Raw genomic sequence first — 19,678 nt, forward strand, 5'->3', positions numbered from 1 at the left:
CAGATTACTGGCTCACAAGCCCTCCAGTTTGGCAATCCAGAACTACAATGCAGCACTCTACCTGTCCTGCAGAAGTAATACATTGCCCTCTGGGGCTACTTAGAAACCCCAAATGAAGATCAACCTGCACGACACTTGGCTATACCCAAAATATATAGGATGACCTGGTTAATAATGCCCTTTCTGACACAGCCTGAGCCTGGACCTCCTAGACCCACCCAGAGAGCTGGCTACAAACTGAGAACTTCAGACCCCCCATGGCCTTAGGTCGTTATCCCTTCCCAACCTCAGTTTTCAGGCTTCAGAACATAGACCTTATCTCCAATCACTGCCCGGGTTTGAAAATGATGCAGAAATCAGAACTCCTTCCCGATGGCAGGAAAACTTGTGGTTGGCTTGTTGTCCAACGTTCAGTGTAGTGGAAACCAGTGTGTCCCTTGAGGCCCCGCCATTGCTCGCGGTCCAGATAGGTAGCAAACACACATTGTGACCCTCAGCCTTAGCCCAGTCCTCAGGTAAGGCCTCTCAGTGGCTGGATGAAGAGACAGCATATTGGGCTTGCCATGCCCCTAGGCCCCAATTTTTAACCATAGTTCGTGTTGTCCCTTCACTCTTCCCCAGGGCTCTGCTTTGGAATTCCTCTTTTGGTGGGACACCTGATGTAACAACCCTGAAAGGAGTCCTCCATCCAACAGATTGACGAAAAACAATTGGGATCGGGCCAAGTCCACAGAGAGCAAGATTCGTCCATGGCCCATGAGGCCTCCTCGACATACCACGGCCATCGCTGATACAAAATCCAGAGACAAAAGCCTAAGCAAGCGCCTCAGACTCGCACTATCTTCATATCGTGAAGATGTCTTCTCATGGTTTGTAGATTGGGCCTGCCATACCTACGTCCCCAAACATAAGCTGAGTTTGTGTTTTCAGACTTCTGTCCTCAAAGTCCTGGGCCACATACCCTCCAGGCTGGGGACACTGGAGCCACACATTAGGACTGTGCCTACCCAATCCATGGGAATTCTGCCCATTCCATTGTCCAAAATCGTACAACTTAGGAGAACCCTCCAAAGTCCCTGAGGCCTTCCCAATAGTACAGGTCGCCCGGGACAAAAAAGGTCAGTCTGACACCAGCTGAGCATCTACCTCCACTCATACCCTAGAAGGATGTCCCCAGAGAAGAAGATTGAACCAGACAGGACCCTAGGCCAAAATCGGATCCATTGCTTTGGTTTACAGGCATGTCTCCTCAAAACCCTGGATTCCAATACCAGCATTGGGGTTTTCCTGAGGCACCCATCAGAACAAACCTCGTCTCCACAAGGAAACTTGTGCATGGGAGCTATGTCAAAAGCTGAGGATAATACTTCAGGGTCCCGGTGCCACCACCCCATTCCAAGGCCCTCATGGACACAAACACACATTAGACCCATCCTCAGGAAAGTCCATTTCAACTCAGCCACCCCGGTTGCTCCCGCAGAGCCATCAGACCTAAACTGTCTTGTCGCTAGGAGACAATTGGAATGCGAGGCGGTCTTCCCAGGCATCCATCCTCGAACGTTGGTCTGGACTCATCCATATGGGATGTCCTGGAGCTGTCCAACAGGTCTCAATTGTCCCGCAGAAGGAATCCTAGGAGGGGGCATCCCACCACTCCCAACGTGGGAAAACCTCCATGGCCTCGTGACACCCTCCCCTTCATGAAGGGTCCGTCATGGACAGAAACTCCAACCTGAGCCAATGTCTGATCCTAGCTCTGTCTTCAGGTACACGGGATCTCGAATCATCTCTGCAGAGGGTTCCAGCCGTCCCCTCACCCCGAAATCTAAGTCTGGCTTGTGTTCTCAGAATTTTTTCCTCACACTCCTGGCCCACAAGCCTTCCAGTGTGGGAATTCTGGAGCCACTATGTGGCACTGTGTCTTCCTTCCAGAAGAAAAACGTTGCCCTCTGGGGCTACCCAGTAACCACAAATGAGTACCAACCTGCACGAAACTCGAATGCACCCCAATGATACAGTCTAGCCTGGGCACTAATTCCCTGTCTGCCACAGCCTGAGCCTGCACCTCCCAACCCACACTCAACAGCTGGCCGAACACTGAGCACATCAGTCACACCATGGCCTTAGGTCTTCATCTCTTCCCAACCTCAGTTTTCAGGCTTCAGAACCGAGACCTTAAATCCAATCACAGTCCAGGAGTGAAAGTGTTGCAGAAATTAGAACTCCTTCTTCCCCATGGCCAGAAAACTTGTGGTTGCCATATTGTGCAACGTTCAGTGTAGGAGAAACCAGCATGGTACATTAGGCCACGCCCTGACTTGAGGGGCTCCTTGGGCACGAAAACACATTGTGAAACTCAATGTGAGCCCTATGCTCAAGGAAGGCCTCTCAGTGTCTGGACCAAGAGCCCACATATGGGGCTTGCCATGTTCTTAGGTCCCAATGTTAACCAGAGTTCTGGTTGTCCAGTCGCCCCTCCCCAGGACTCTGCTGTGGAATCCCTCTTTTGGTGATCCACCTGAGGTAAAAAAAAAAAAAAAAAAAAAAAAAAAAAAAAAAAAAAAAAAAACAGAAAGGCCTCCTCCCTTCCCACAGAATGACCCCAAACTCTTGGGATTGGGTCAAATCCCCAGAAAGGGAGCCTCATCGATGGCCCATGAGGACACCCGGACATTCCATGGCAATCGGTGACACATATCCAGAAAAAAATAAGCATGAGCAAGCACCTCACTTTCGACCTTTGTTCATATCCCGAAGAGTTCTCCTCACGGTCTATATATCGGGCCGGCCATACCTACAGACCCAAACCTAAGTGGAGTTTGTGTTTTCAGACTTTTGTCCAAATAGCCCTGGACCACACACGCTCCACACTTGGGTCCCTGGAGCCACACCTCAGGACTGTGCTTCCCTTTCAAGAGAATTCTTCCCATTCCATTGGCCACAACCTTGCAAATTAGGAAAAACCTCCAAAGTTACCGAGGCCATCCCGATAGTGTAGGCCGCCCAGGACAAACAGGTGTGATCTCAAACCAGCTGAGCAACTACCTCCACTCAGACAAAAGATGTCCCCAGAGAAGAATATTGAACCGGACAGGCCCCTAGGACCTAATCAGATCCATTGCTTTGGTTTCCAGGCATCTCTCCTCAGAGGCCTCATTTCCAATACCAGCAAATGGTGGTTTCCTGAGGCACCAATAAGAACAAATCTCGTCTCCCCATGGAAAACTTGCTCATTGGAGCTTTGTTATCACCTCTGGCTAGGAGAATCCTTCAGGGCCCTGGTGCCACTGCCCCATACCAAGGTCTCAATGGACTCAAACCAACATTAAGACCATCCTCAGGAAAGTCCATTTCAACTCATTTAAGACCATCCTCAGGAAAGTCCATTCCAACTCAGCCCCCTCTGATGCTACCCCAAGCCAGCAGATCAAATGTTTCTTGTTGCTAGGAGACAATTGGAATTGAGGCTGTCTGCCCAGGCATCCATACTTAGAACCCTGTTCTGGAAAAATACCTTATGAGACGTCCTGGAGCCATCCAACAAATCTTCATTGTCCCACAGAAGGAATCCTTGCGGTTTGGAGCATCTCACAACTCTAATAGTGGGAAAACCCCCATGGCCTCATAATGCCCCCCCCTTCATGAAGGGGCCAACATGGACAGAAACTCCAACCTGAGCCAAAGTCTGATCCTCGACCTGACTTCAGACTCATGAGATCTCAATTCAGCTCTGCAGAGTGTGCCTGCCTTGTCCATTCCCCGAAACCTAACCCTAGCTTGTGTTCTCAGACTTCCGTCCTCACTCTCCTGGCCCACAAGCCCTCCAGTTTGGGAATTCCGAAGCCACAATGCAGCACTCTGCCTGCCCTCCAGAAGAAAAACTTTGCCCTATGCTGCTAATAAGAAACCCCAAATGATTATGTAATGCATGCCACTCGACTGTAAAGCAATTATACGGCCTACCCTGAATACGAATGCCCTGTCTGGCACAGCCTGAGACAAGACATCCCAAACAACACCTAGACAGCTGGCTCCAACCTGGACACAAGGGACCCGCTATGGCTGTAGTTCGTCATCTCTTCCCAACCTCGGTTTTCAGGCTTCAGAACCTAGACCTTATCTCCAATCACTGCCCAGGGGTGAACGTGATGCAGAAATTAGAATTCCTCCTTCCCCACGGCCAGAAACCTTGTGGTTGGCATGTTGTCCAACGTTCAATGTGGGAAAACCTGCATTGTCGGAAAGGCCACGCCAGTGCTTGAGGGCCGCCTAGGGCACAGACATGCATTGTGACCTGTAGCGTGAGTCCCGTATTAAAGTAACGCCTCTCAGTGGCTGGACCAAGATCCTGCATATGGGGCTTGTCATATCCATAGGCCCCCAGGCTTAACCAGAGAGCGAGTATTCCAGTTGTCAGTACCCACTGCTATGCTCCAGAATCCCTCTACTGAGGGGACACATGAAGCAGAAAACAGGACACTTCCCTTCCCACGGAATGACCCCAAACTCTTGGGGGCTGGACAAACTACCAGAGAGGGAGACTTCTACGACCCATGAGGCAACTCCTACATTAAACGGCCATTGTGGACAAAATATGCAGAGACAAAAGACTGAGCGACTGCCTCCCTCTCACCCTTCTTTCATATCCAGAGGAGCTCCCCTCACGGACTGTAGATCAGGCCTGCCATAACCTCGGCCCCAAACCTGAGCTGAGTTTGGGTTTTGGGATGTCTGTCTGCACAGCCGTGGCCCACACCGCCTCCAGGCTGGGGTCTCTGGAGCCACACCACAGAACTGTGCCTGCTCTCTCCTAAGAAACTGCCCGTTCCATTGGCCACAACTCTACAAAATAGAAGAAACCTCAAGGTCCCCAAGGACATCCCACTACCGCAAGCCGCACTGGACAAACAGGGGCATTATGACACCAGCTGAGCAACTACTACCTCCATGCAGACACACAGACTGATATCCGCAGAGACAGAAGATTGAACCAGGCAGGCCCCTAGGCCCTATTATGAACTCTGTCTTTGGTGTCCAGGTATCACTCCTCAGAGGCCTGGGTTCGAAGACCAGCATATGGGGCTATCCTGAGGCACCAGACAGAACACGTCTCATCTCCGCATGGAAAGCTTCCTTGTTGGAGTTGTGTCAAACCCTTCGGGTTGGAGAATCCTGCAGAGTCCCTTAGCTACTGCCACATTCCAAGGTCTCCTTGGCCACCAACCCACATTATGACTCATCCGCAGGAAAGTCCATTTAAACTCAGCCTTCTGGGTAGCTCACCCAAGAGCCCGCAGATTGAGCGTGCCTTGTCTCGACCAGGCAATGGGAAGGTGAGTTGGCGTTTCTCAGCATCCATGCTTAGGCCCCTGCTCTCGAGTCTTTCTGTATGGGGCATCCGGGAACCATCCAATAGTACTCGACTGTCCTGAAGAAGGAAACTTTGAAGTTTGGAGCAGCTCACAACTCCCAGCGTAGGGAAACCTCCCTGGCCTCATGACGCCCCCACCCCCTTCAGGAAGGGGCCGTCATGGACACAAACTCCAGCTTGAGGCAACATCTGATACTCGCCCTGACCTCAGATGCAGGAGATCTCGATTCAGCCTCTGCACAGTGGGCCCAAACCTCGTGCTACCTTGTGTTTTCAGACTTCCTTCCTCACACTCCTGACAAACATGTCATCAAGACTTGGAATTCTGGAACCAAAATGCAGCCGTATGCTGGCCCTCCAGAAGAAAAACGTTGCTCTATGGGGATCTCCATAAACCCCAAATGAGGATCAACCTGCTCGGTTCTCGACCTCACCCCAATTGGATTGTTCGGGTTGTCCATTCATCCCTCCCCAGAGCTCTGCTTTGGAATCCCTCTTTTGGTGGGACACCTGAGGTAACAAAACTAAAAGGACTCCTCCCATCCTTCAGATTGACCCAAAACAATTGGGATTGGACCAAATTCACAGAGAGGAAGTCTCGTCCATGGCCCATGAGGCCTCCCCGAGATTCCACAGCCATCGTTGACAACAAATCCAGAGACAAAAGTCTGAGCAAGCGCCTCACACTCGCTCTTTTGTCGTATCCCGAAGAGTTCTCCTCACGGTCTGTAGATCGGGCCTGCCATACCTACTTCCCAAACCTAAGCCGAGTTTGTGTTTTCAGACTTCTGTCCCCACATTCCTGGCCCACAGACCCTTCAGGCTGGGGCCCCTGGAGCCACACATCAGGACTGTGCCTGTCCATACCACGGGAATTCTGCCCATTCCATTGTCCACAATCGTACAAATTAGGAAAAACCTCCAGAGTCCCCATGGACATCCCAATAATGTAGGCCGCCCAGGACAAACAAGGGTCATCTGAAATCAGCTGAGCATCTACCTCTACTCAGCGTAGATGGATGTCCCCAGAGAAGAAGATTGAATCAGACAGGCCCCTAGGCCTGAATCAGATTCATTGCTTTCGGTTACAGGTATCTCTCCTCAGAGGCCGGGTTTCCAATATTAGCATATGGCGATTTCATGAGGCAGCAATCAGAACAAATCTCTTCTCCACATGGGAAAATTATCCTTTGAAGATGTCTCAAAACCTCCAGTTAGGAGAATCCTTCAGGGCCTGTGTGCCACTGCCCCATTACAAGGTCTCCATAGACACAAAAACAAATTAGGACCCATCCACAGGAGAGTCCATTTCAACTCAGCGTATTCGGTTGCTCCGCGAGATCCAGCAGATCTAACTTGTCTTGTTGCTAGGAGACAATTGGAATGTGAGGTGGCCTACCCCGCCAACCATCCTTAAAACCCTGCTCGGAATCGTTGGCCTGGAGAAAACCAACAGGTCTCAATTGTCCTGTCGAAGAATCTTTGCAGTTGGGAGCTTCTCAGAACTCCCATCGTGAGAGAACCCCCATGGCCACATGATTCCCCTCCCCCTTCATAAAGGGGCCCTCAGGGACATAAGGTCCAACCTGAGCGATCGTCTGATCTTCACGCTGACTTCAGATGCACGAGATCTCGGTTCAGGTCTGTAGATTGTGCCTGCCATATCCTCACCCAGAAACCTAAGCTTTGCTTGTGTCCTCAGACTTCTGTCCACAGATTACTGGCTCACAAGCCCTCCAGTTTGGCAATCCAGAACTACAATGCAGCACTCTACCTGCCCTGCAGAAGTAATACATTGCCCTCTGGGGCTACTTAGAAACCCCAAATGAAGATCAACCTGCACGACACTTGGCTATACCCAAAATATATAGGATGACCTGGTTAATAATGCCCTTTCTGATACAGCCTGAGCCTGGACCTCCTAGACCCACCCAGAGAGCTGGCTACAAACTGAGAACTTCAGAACCCCCATGGCCTTAGGTCGTTATCCCTTCCCAACCTCAGTTTTCAGGCTTCAGAACATAGACCTTATCTCCAATCACTGCCCGGGTTTGAAAATGATGCAGAAATCAGAACTCCTTCCCGATGGCAGGAAAACTTGTGGTTGGCTTGTTGTCCAACGTTCAGTGTAGTGGAAACCAGTGTGTCCCTTGAGGCCCCGCCATTGCTCGCGGTCCAGATAGGTAGCAAACACACATTGTGACCCTCAGCCTTAGCCCAGTCCTCAGGTAAGGCCTCTCAGTGGCTGGATGAAGAGACAGCATATTGGGCTTGCCATGCCCCTAGGCCCCAATTTTTAACCATAGTTCGTGTTGTCCCTTCACTCTTCCCCAGGGCTCTGCTTTGGAATTCCTCTTTTGGTGGGACACCTGATGTAACAACCCTGAAAGGAGTCCTCCATCCAACAGATTGACGAAAAACAATTGGGATCGGGCCAAGTCCACAGAGAGCAAGATTCGTCCATGGCCCATGAGGCCTCCTCGACATACCACGGCCATCGCTGATACAAAATCCAGAGACAAAAGCCTAAGCAAGCGCCTCAGACTCGCACTATCTTCATATCCTGAAGATGTCTTCTCATGGTTTGTAGATTGGGCCTGCCATACCTACGTCCCCAAACACAAGCTGAGTTTGTGTTTTCAGACTTCTGTCCTCAAAGTCCTGGGCCACATACCCTCCAGGCTGGGGACACTGGAGCCACACATTACGACTGTGCCTACCCAATCCATGGGAATTCTGCCCATTCCATTGTCCAAAATCGTACAATTTAGGAGAACCCTCCAATGTCCCTGAGGCCATCCCAATAGTATAGGTCGCCCGGGACAAAAAAGGTCAGTCTGACACCAGCTGAGCATCTAACTCCACTCATACCCTAGAAGGATGTCCCCAGAGAAGAAGATTGAACCAGACAGGACCCTAGGCCAAAATCGGATCCATTGCTTTGGTTTACAGGCATGTCTCCTCAAAACCCTGGATTCCAATACCAGCATTGGGGTTTTCCTGAGGCACCCATCAGAACAAACCTCATCTCCACAAAGAAACTTGTGCATGGGAGCTATGTCAAAAGCTGAGGATAATACTTCAGGGTCCCGGTGCCACCGCCCCATTCCAAGGCCCTCATGGACACAAACACACATTAGACCCATCCTCAGGAAAGTCCATTTCAACTCAGCCACCCCGGTTGCTCCCGCAGAGCCATCAGACCTAAACTGTCTTGTCGCTAGGAGACAATTGGAATGCGAGGCGGGCTTCCCAGGCATCCATCCTCGAACGTTGGTCAGGACTCATCCATATGGGATGTCCTAGAGCTGTCCAACAGGTCTCAATTGTCCCGCAGAAGGAATCCTAGGAGGGGGCATCCCACCACTCCCAACGTGGGAAAACCTCCATGGCCTCGTGACACCCTCCCCTTCATGAAGGGTCCGTCATGGACAGAAACTCCAACCTGAGCCAACGTCTGATCCTAGCTCTGTCTTCAGGTACACGGGATTCGAATCATCTCTGCAGAGGGTTCCAGCCGTCCCCTCACCCCGAAATCTAAGTCTGGCTTGTGTTCTCAGAATTTTTTCCTCACACTCCTGGCCCACAAGCCTTCCAGTGTGGGAATTCTGGAGCCACTATGTGGCACTGTGTCTTCCTTCCAGAAGAAAAACGTTGCCCTCTGGGGCTACCCAGTAACCACAAATGAGTACCAACCTGCACGAAACTCGAATGCACCCCAATGATACAGTCTAGCCTGGGCACTAATTCCCTGTCTGCCACAGCCTGAGCCTGCACCTCCCAACCCACACTCAACAGCTGGCCGAACACTGAGCACATCAGTCACACCATGGCCTTAGGTCTTCATCTCTTCCCAACCTCAGTTTTCAGGCTTCAGAACCGAGACCTTAAATCCAATCACAGTCCAGGAGTGAAAGTGTTGCAGAAATTAGAACTCCTTCTTCCCCATGGCCAGAAAACTTGTGGTTGCCATATTGTGCAACGTTCAGTGTAGGAGAAACCAGCATGGTACATTAGGCCACGCCCTGACTTGAGGGGCTCCTTGGGCACAAAAACACATTGTGAAACTCAATGTGAGCCCTATGCTCAAGGAAGGCCTCTCAGTGTCTGGACCAAGAGCCCACATATGGGGCTTGCCATGTTCTTAGGTCCCAATGTTAACCAGAGTTCTGGTTGTCCAGTCGCCCCTCCCCAGGACTCTGCTGTGGAATCCCTCTTTTGGTGATCCACCTGAGGTAAAAAAAAAAAAAAAAAAAAAAAAAAACAGAAAGGCCTCCTCCCTTCCCACAGAATGACCCCAAACTCTTGGGATTGGGTCAAATCCCCAGAAAGGGAGCCTCATCGATGGCCCATGAGGACACCCGGACATTCCATGGCAATCGGTGACACATATCCAGAAAAAAATAAGCATGAGCAAGCACCTCACTTTCGCCCTTTGTTCATATCCCAAAGAGTTCTCCTCACGGTCTATATATCGGGCCGGCCATACCTACAGACCCAAACCTAAGTGGAGTTTGTGTTTTCAGACTTTTGTCCAAATAGCCCTGGACCACACACGCTCCACACTTGGGTCCCTGGAGCCACACCTCAGGACTGTGCTTCCCTTTCAAGAGAATTCTTCCCATTCCATTGGCCACAACCTTGCAAATTAGGAAAAACCTCCAAAGTTACCGAGGCCATCCCAATAGTGTAGGCCGCCCAGGACAAACAGGTGTGATCTCAAACCAGCTGAGCAACTACCTCCACTCAGACAAAAGATGTCCCCAGAGAAGAATATTGAACCGGACAGGCCCCTAGGCCCTAATCAGATCCATTGCTTTGGTTTCCAGGCATCTCTCCTCAGAGGCCTCATTTCCAATACCAGCAAATGGTGGTTTCCTGAGGCACCAATAAGAACAAATCTCGTCTCCCCATGGAAAACTTGCTCATTGGAGCTTTGTTATCACCTCTGGTTAGGAGAATCCTTCAGGGCCCTGGTGCCACTGCCCCATACCAAGGTCTCAATGGACTCAAACCAACATTAAGACCATCCTCAGGAAAGTCCATTTCAACTCATTTAAGACCATCCTCAGGAAAGTCCATTCCAACTCAGCCCCCTCTGATGCTACCCCAAGCCAGCAGATCAAACGTTTCTTGTTGCTAGGAGACAATTGGAATTGAGGCTGTCTGCCCAGGCATCCATACTTAGAACCCTGTTCTGGAAAAATACCTTATGAGACGTCCTGGAGCCATCCAACAAATCTTCATTGTCCCACAGAAGGAATCCTTGCGGTTTGGAGCATCTCACAACTCTAATAGTGGGAAAACCCCCATGGCCTCATAATGCCCCCCCCTTCATGAAGGGGCCAACATGGACAGAAACTCCAACCTGAGCCAAAGTCTGATCCTCGACCTGACTTCAGACTCATGAGATCTCAATTCAGCTCTGCAGAGTGTGCCCGCCTTGTCCATTCCCCGAAACCTAAGCCTAGCTTGTGTTCTCAGACTTCCGTCCTCACTCTCCTGGCCCACAAGCCCTCCAGTTTGGGAATTCCGAAGCCACAATGCAGCACTCTGCCTGCCCTCCAGAAGAAAAACTTTGCCCTATGCTGCTAATAAGAAACCCCAAATGATTATGTAATGCATGCCACTCGACTGTAAAGCAATTATACGGCCTACCCTGAATACGAATGCCCTGTCTGGCACAGCCTGAGACAAGACATCCCAAACGACACCTAGACAGCTGGCTCCAACCTGGACACAAGGGACCCGCTATGGCTGTAGTTCGTCATCTCTTCCCAACCTCGGTTTTCAGGCTTCAGAACCTAGACCTTATCTCCAATCACTGCCCAGGGGTGAACGTGATGCAGAAATTAGAATTCCTCCTTCCCCATGGCCAGAAACCTTGTGGTTGGCATGTTGTCCAACGTTCAATGTGGGAAAACCTGCATTGTCGGAAAGGCCACGCCAGTGCTTGAGGGCCGCCTAGGGCACAGACATGCATTGTGACCTGTAGCGTGAGTCCCGTATTAAAGTAACGCCTCTCAGTGGCTGGACCAAGATCCTGCATATGGGGCTTGTCATATCCATAGGCCCCCAGGCTTAACCAGAGAGCGAGTATTCCAGTTGTCAGTACCCACTGCTATGCTCCAGAATCCCTCTACTGAGGGGACACATGAAGCAGAAAACAGGACTCTTCCCTTCCCACGGAATGACCCCAAACTCTTGGGGGCTGGACAAACTACCAGAGAGGGAGACTTCTACGACCCATGAGGCAACTCCTACATTAAACGGCCATTGTGGACAAAATATCCAGAGACAAAAGACTGAGCGACTGCCTCCCTCTCACCCTTCTTTCATATCCAGAGGAGCTCCCCTCACGGACTGTAGATCAGGCCTGCCATAACCTCGGCCCCAAACCTGAGCTGAGTTTGGGTTTTGGGATGTCTGTCTGCACAGCCGTGGCCCACACCGCCTCCAGGCTGGGGTCTCTGGAGCCACACCACAGAACTGTGCCTGCTCTCTCCTAAGAAACTGCCCGTTCCATTGGCCACAACTCTACAAAATAGAAGAAACCTCAAGGTCCGCAAGGACATCCCACTACCGCAAGCCGCACTGGACAAACAGGGGCATTATGACACCAGCTGAGCAACTACTACCTCCATGCAGTCACACAGACTGATATCCGCAGAGACAGAAGATTGAACCAGGCAGGCCCCTAGGCCCTATTATGAACTCTGTCTTTGGTGTCCAGGTATCACTCCTCAGAGGCCTGGGTTCGAAGACCAGCTTATGCGGCTATCCTGAGGCACCAGACAGAACACGTCTCATCTCCGCATGGAAAGCTTCCTTGTTGGAGTTGTGTCAAACCCTTCGGGTTGGAGAATCCTGCAGAGTCCCTTAGCTACTGCCACATTCCAAGGTCTCCATGGGCACCAACCCACATTATGACTCATCCGCAGGAAAGTCCATTTAAACTCAGCCTTCTGGGTAGCTCACCCAAGAGCCCGCAGATTGAGCGTGCCTTGTCTCGACCAGGCAATGGGAAGGTGAGTTGGCGTTTCTCGGCATCCATGCTTAGGCCCCTGCTCTCGAGTCTTTCTGTATGGGGCATCCTGGAACCATCCAATAGTACTCGACTGTCCTGAAGAAGGAAACTTTGAAGTTTGGAGCAGCTCACAACTCCCAGCGTAGGGAAACCTCCCTGGCCTCATGACGCCCCCACCCCCTTCAGGAAGGGGCCGTCATGGACACAAACTCCAGCTTGAGGCAACATCTGATACTCGCCCTGACCTCAGATGCAGGAGATCTCGATTCAGCCTCTGCACAGTGGGCCCAAACCTCGTGCTACCTTGTGTTTTCAGACTTCCTTCCTCACACTGCTGACAAACATGTCCTCAAGACTTGGAAATCTGGAACCAAAATGCAGCCGTATGCTGGCCCTCCAGAAGAAAAACGTTGCTCTATGGGGATCTCCATAAACCCCAAATGAGGATCAACCTGCTCGGTTCTCGACCTCACCCCAATTGGATTGTTCGGGTTGTCCATTCATCCCTCCCCAGAGCTCTGCTTTGGAATCCCTCTTTTGGTGGGACACCTGAGGTAACAAAACTAAAAGGACTCCTCCCATCCTTCAGATTGACCCAAAACAATTGGGATTGGACCAAATTCACAGAGAGGAAGTCTCGTCCATGGCCCATGAGGCCTCCCCGAGATTCCACAGCCATCGTTGACAACAAATCCAGAGACAAAAGTCTGAGCAAGCGCCTCACACTCGCTCTTTTGTCGTATCCCGAAGAGTTCTCCTCACGGTCTGTAGATCGGGCCTGCCATACCTATTTCCCAAACCTAAGCCGAGTTTGTGTTTTCAGACTTCTGTCCCCACATTCCTGGCCCACAGACCCTTCAGGCTGGGGCCCCTGGAGCCACACATCAGGACTGTGCCTGTCCATACCACGGGAATTCTGCCCATTCCATTGTCCACAATCGTACAAATTAGGAAAAACCTCCAGAGTCCCCAAGGACATCCGAATAATGTAGGCCGCCCAGGACAAACAAGGGTCATCTGAAACCAGCTGAGCATCTACCTCTACTCAGCGTAGATGGATGTCCCCAGAGAAGAAGATTGAATCAGACAGGCCCCTAGGCCTGAATCAGATTCATTGCTTTCGGTTACAGGTATCTCTCCTCAGAGGCCGGGTTTCCAATATTAGCATATGGGGATTTCATGAGGCAGCAATCAGAACAAATCTCTTCTCCACATGGGAAAATTATCCTTTGAAGATGTCTCAAAACCTCCAGTTAGGAGAATCCTTCAGGGCCTGTGTGCCACTGCCCCATTACAAGGTCTCCATAGACACAAAAACAAATTAGGACCCATCCACAGGAGAGTCCATTTCAACTCAGCGTATTCGGTTGCTCCGCGAGATCCAGCAGATCTAACTTGTCTTGTTGCTAGGAGACAATTGGAATGTGAGGTGGCCTACCCCGCCATCCATCCTTAAAACCCTGCTCGGAATCGTTGGCCTGGAGAAAACCAACAGGTCTCAATTGTCCTGCCGAAGAATCTTTGCAGTTGGGAGCTTCTCAGAACTCCCATCGTGAGAGAACCCCCATGGCCACATGATTCCCCTCCCCCTTCATAAAGGGGCCATCAGGGACATAAGGACCAACCTGAGCGATCGTCTGATCTTCACGCTGACTTCAGATGCACGAGATCTCTGTTCAGGTCTGTAGATTGTGCCTGCCATATCCTCACCCAGAAACCTAAGCTTTGCTTGTGTCCTCAGACTTCTGTCCACAGATTACTGGCTCACAAGCCCTCCAGTTTGGCAATCCAGAACTACAATGCAGCACTCTACCTGCCCTGCAGAAGTAATACATTGCCCTCTGGGGCTACTTAGAAACCCCAAATGAAGATCAACCTGCACGACACTTGGCTATACCCAAAATATATAGGATGACCTGGTTAATAATGCCCTTTCTGATACAGCCTGAGCCTGGACCTCCTAGACCCACCCAGAGAGCTGGCTACAAACTGAGAACTTCAGACCCCCCATGGCCTTAGGTCGTTATCCCTTCCCAACCTCAGTTTTCAGGCTTCAGAACATAGACCTTATCTCCAATCACTGCCCGGGTTTGAAAATGATGCAGAAATCAGAACTCCTTCCCGATGGCAGGAAAACTTGTGGTTGGCTTGTTGTCCAACGTTCAGTGTAGTGGAAACCAGTGTGTCCCTTGAGGCCCCGCCATTGCTCGCGGTCCAGATAGGTAGCAAACACACATTGTGACCCTCAGCCTTAGCCCAGTCCTCAGGTAAGGCCTCTCAGTGGCTGGATGAAGAGACAGCATATTGGGCTTGCCATGCCCCTAGGCCCCAATTTTTAACCATAGTTCATGTTGTCCCTTCACTCTTCCCCAGGGCTCTGCTTTGGAACTCCTCTTTTGGTGGGACACCTGAGGTAACAACCCTGAAGGGAATACTCCATCCAACAGATTGACGAAAAACAATTGGGATCGGGCCAAGTCCACAGAGAGCAAGATTCGTCCATGGCCCATGAGGCCTCCCCGACATTCCACGGCCATCACTGATACAAAATCCAGAGACAAAAGCCTGAGCAAGCGCCTCAGAATCGCACTATCTTCATATCCTGAAGATGTCTTCTCATGGTTTTTAGATCGGGCCTGCCATACCTACGTCCCCAAACATAAGCTGAGTTTGTGTTTTCAGACTTCTGTCCTCCAAGTCCTGGGCCACACACCATCCAGGCTGGGGACCCTGGAGCCACACATTAGGACTGTGCCTACCCTATCCATGGGAATTCTGCCCATTCCATTGTCCAAAATCGTACAAATTAGGAGAACCCTCCAAAGTCCCTGAGGCCATCCCAATAGTATAGGTCGCCCGGGACAAAAAAGGGCCGTCTGACACCAGCTGAGCATCTACCTCCACTCATACCCTAGAAGGATGTCCCCAGAGAAGAAGATTGAACCAGACAGGACCCTAGGCCAAATTCGGATCCATTGCTTCGGTTTACAGGCATGTCTCCTCAAAACCCTGGATTCCAATACCAGCATTGGGGTTTTCCTGAGGCACCCATCAGAACAAACCTCGTCTCCACAAGGAAACTTGTGCATGGGAGCTATGTCAAAAGCTTAGGAGAATACTTCAGGGTCCCGGTGCCACCGCCCCATTCCAAGGCCCTCATGAACACAAACACACATTAGACCCATCCTCAGGAAAGTCCATTTCAACTCAGCCACCCCGGTTGCTCCCGCAGAGCCATCAGATCTAAACTGTCTTGTCGCTAGGAGACCATTGGAATGCGAGGCGGGCTTCCCAGGCATCCATCCTCGAACGTTGGTCTGGACTCATCCATATGGGATGTCCAGGAGCTGTCCAAACAGGTCTCAATTGTCCCGCAGAAGGAATCCTAGGAGGGGGCATCCCACCACTCCCAACGTGGGAAAACCTCCACGGCCTCGAGATTCGGCTCCCTTCATGAAGGGGCCGTCATGAACAGAAAATCCAAGCTGAGCCAACGTCTGATCCTCGCTCTGACTTCAGATGCATGAGATATTGCTTCAGATCTTCAGGGGGTACATGCCGTGCCCTCGCCCTGAAACCCAAGTCTAGCTGTCCCTAAGACCCAATTTTAACCAGATTTCTGGTTGTCCAATCGCCCCTCCCCAGGGCTCTAGTCTGGAATCCCTCATTTGGTGGGACCCCTGAGTTTCAAAAACAAAACAAAAAAAAAAAAACAACAACAACAACAAAAAACGGACTTCTTCTGTCCCAAAGAATGACACCAAACTCTTTGGATTGGGCCAAACCCCCAGGGAGTAAGACTCGTCCATTTACCATGAAGTCACCCAGAAATTTCATGACCATGAATGGCATGATATCCAGAGATAAATACTTGAGCAAGAGCGTCACACTCGCCCTTTTTTCATATCCCAAAGAGTTCTCCTCATGGTCTGTAGATCAGTCCTGCCATACCTATGACCCGAAACATAAGCCAAGTTTCTGTTTTCAGACAACTGTCCAAACAGCTCTGGCCTACACAGCCTACAGGCTTAGGCCCCTGGAGCCAAGCTGAGGACTGTACTTGCCCTCTCCAAGGGAATTGTGTGTTTGCCCATTCCAATGGCCACTACGCTACAAATAGGATAAACCTCCAAAGTCCCTGAGGCCAACCCAATAGTGGTGGCTTCCCAGGACAAACAGGAGCAATATGAGCCCATCTGAGAACCTACCTGCACTCAGACTTGTAGACGGATATCCCCAGAGGTAAAAAGGAACGAACAGGCCCCTGGGCCCTATTCGGATCCACTGCTTTGGTTTCCAGGCATCTCTCCTCAGAGGCCTGGATTTCAGTACGAGCATATGGCTGTTTCTTGACTCACCCATCAGAACAAATCTCATCTACACATGGGAAACTTGCACGATGGAGGTGTGTGAAAGCCTCTGTTTAGGTGAACCCTTCAGGGCCCCAGTGCCACCGCTTCATTCCAAGGTCTCCATAGACACAAAATCATATTAGGACACATCCACGGGAGAGTCCATTTCAACTCAGCCTCCTCGGTTGCACCCCCAGATCCAGCAGATCTAACCTCTCTTGTTGCTTGGAGAAAATTCGAATGCGTGGTGGGATACCCAGCCATCCATCATTAGAACCCTGCTCGGAATCGTTGTCCTGGAGCCAACCAACAGGTCTCAATTGTCCTGCAGAAGAATCTTTGCAGTTGGGAGCTTCTCACAACTCCGATCGTGTGAAAACCCCCATGGCCTCGTGATCCACCCGCCCTTCAAGAAGGGGCCATCAGGGACAGAATGTCCAACCTGAGCGATCGTCTGATCCTCGCCCTGACTTCAGATGCTCGAGATCTCGATTCAGGTCTCACCCAGAATCCTAGGCCTAGCTTGGGTTCTCAGACTACCGTCCTCAGACTACTGGCCCACAAGCCCTCCAGTTTGGCAATCCAGAACTACAATGCAGCACTCTGCCTGTTCTCCAGAAGTAAAACATTGCCCTCTGGGCCCACCCAGAATCCCCAAATGAGGATCACCTGCACGCCATTCGACTGTACCCCACATATATAGGCTGACCTGGGCACTAATGCCCTTATTGACACAGCCTGAGCCTGGACCTCCTGGCCCCACCCAGAGAGCTGGCCGCACACTGAGCACAACGGACCCGCCATGGCCTTAGTTCGTCATCTCTTCTCAATCTCCGTTTTCAGGCTTCAGAACCTAGACCTTATCTCCAATCATGGCCAGGGTTTGAAAATGATGCAGAAATCAGAACTCTTTCCCCATGGCATGAAACCTTGTGGTTGGCATGTTGTCCAAGGTTCAGTGTACTTGAAACCAGTGAGGCCCATGAGGCCCCGCCAATGCATGGGGGCACATTGGTCACAAACACACATTGTGACCCTCAGCCTGAGCCCAGTCCTCAGGTAAGGCCTCTCAGTGGCTGGATGGAGAGACAGAATATTGGGCTTGCCATGCCCCTAGGCCCCAATTTTTAACCATAGTTCGGGTTGTCCCTTCACTCTTCCCCAGGGCTCTGCTTTGGAATTCCTCTTTTGCTGGTACACCTGAGGTAACAAACCTGAAAGGAGACCTCCCATCCCACAGATTGACAGAAAACAATTGGGATCGGGCCAAATCCACAGAGAGCAAGATTCGTCCATGTCCCATGAGGTCTCCCCAACATTCCACGGCCATCGCTGATACAAAATCCAGAGACAAAAGCCTGAGGACGCGCCTCAGACTCGCTCATTCTTCATATCCTGAAGAGTTCTTCAGATAAGAACCGACACGGCACTCGAATGCACCCAAAATATATAGTCTAACCTGGGCACTAATGCACTGTCTGACAACCTGAGCCCGGACCTCGTGACCAACACCGAGCCAGCTGACCGCACACTGAGCACATCAGACCCGCCATAGCCTTATGGCATCATCTCTTCCCTACCTCTGTTTCCAGGCTTCAGAACCTAGACCTTATCTCCAATAACTGCCCAGGGGTGACTGTGATGCAGAAATCAGAACTCTTCCTTACCCATGGCAAGAAACCTTGTGGTTGGCATGTTGTCCAACGTTCAGTGTAGGAGAAACCACATTCACCCTGAGGCCCATTCTAGAGTGCGTCGAGGGCATAAACACGCATTGTGACCCTCAGCGTGAGTCCTGTCCTCTAGTACGTCCTCTCAGTAGCTGGAACATTAGATGTCATAATGGGTTTGACATGTCCCTAAGCCCCAATTTTTAACCAGATTTCCGGTTGTCCAGTCGCCCCTCCCTGGGCTCTACTCTGGAATCCCTCATTTGGTGGGACACCTGAGGTTGAAAAACAAAACAGAACAAATGAACAACAACAGAACAAGGGACTTCTTCCATCCCACAGAATGACCCCAAACTCTTTGGACGGGGCCAAACCCCAGAGAGTAAGACTAATCCATTTCCCATGAAGTCACCCGGAAATTTCACGACCATGAGTGACACGATATCCAGAGTCAAAAACTTGAGCAGGAGCCTCACACTCTCCATTTGTTCATATCCCGAAGAGTACTCCTCATGGTCTGTAGATCAGTCCTGCCATATCTATGACTCGAAACATAAGCCGAGTTTGTGTTTTCAGACAACTGTCCAAACAGCCCTGGCCTATTCAACCTACAGTCTCAGGCCCCTGGAGCCAAACCTGATGAGTCTGCTTGCGTCTCCAAGGGAATTGTGTGTGCCCATTCCAATGGCCACAACCCTACTAAGAGGATCAACCTCCAAAGTCCCTGAGGCCATCCCAATATTTGTGGCTTCCTAGGACAAACAGGGTAATCTGGGCCCTCTGAGGACCTACTGGCACTCAGACCCGTAGACTGATGTCCCCAGATGTAAAAAGGAACGAACAGGCCCCTCAGCACCTATCAGATCCAATGCTTTGGTTTCCAGGCATCTCTCTTCAGAGGCCTGGATTTCAATAACAGCATATGGCTGTTTCTTGACTCACCCATCAGAACAAATCTCATCTACACATGGGAAACTTGCACGATGGAGCTGTGTGAAAGCCTCTCTTTTGGAGAACCCTTCAGAGAACCAGTGCCACCGCTTCATTCCAAGGTCTGCATAGACAAAAAATGATATTAGTACACATCCACGGGAGAGTCCATTTCAACTCAGCCTCCTCGGTGGCTCCCCCAGATCCAGCAGATCTAAACTGTCTTGTAGCTTGGAGACAATTGGAATGCGAGGTGGGCTACCCAGCCATCCATCCTTAGAACCCTGCTCGGAATCGTTGTCCTGGAGCCAACCAACAGGTCTCAATT

The sequence above is a fragment of the Mustela lutreola genome, chromosome 5, assembly GCF_030435805.1.
Source record: "Mustela lutreola isolate mMusLut2 chromosome 5, mMusLut2.pri, whole genome shotgun sequence".
NCBI lineage: Eukaryota > Metazoa > Chordata > Mammalia > Carnivora > Mustelidae > Mustela > Mustela lutreola.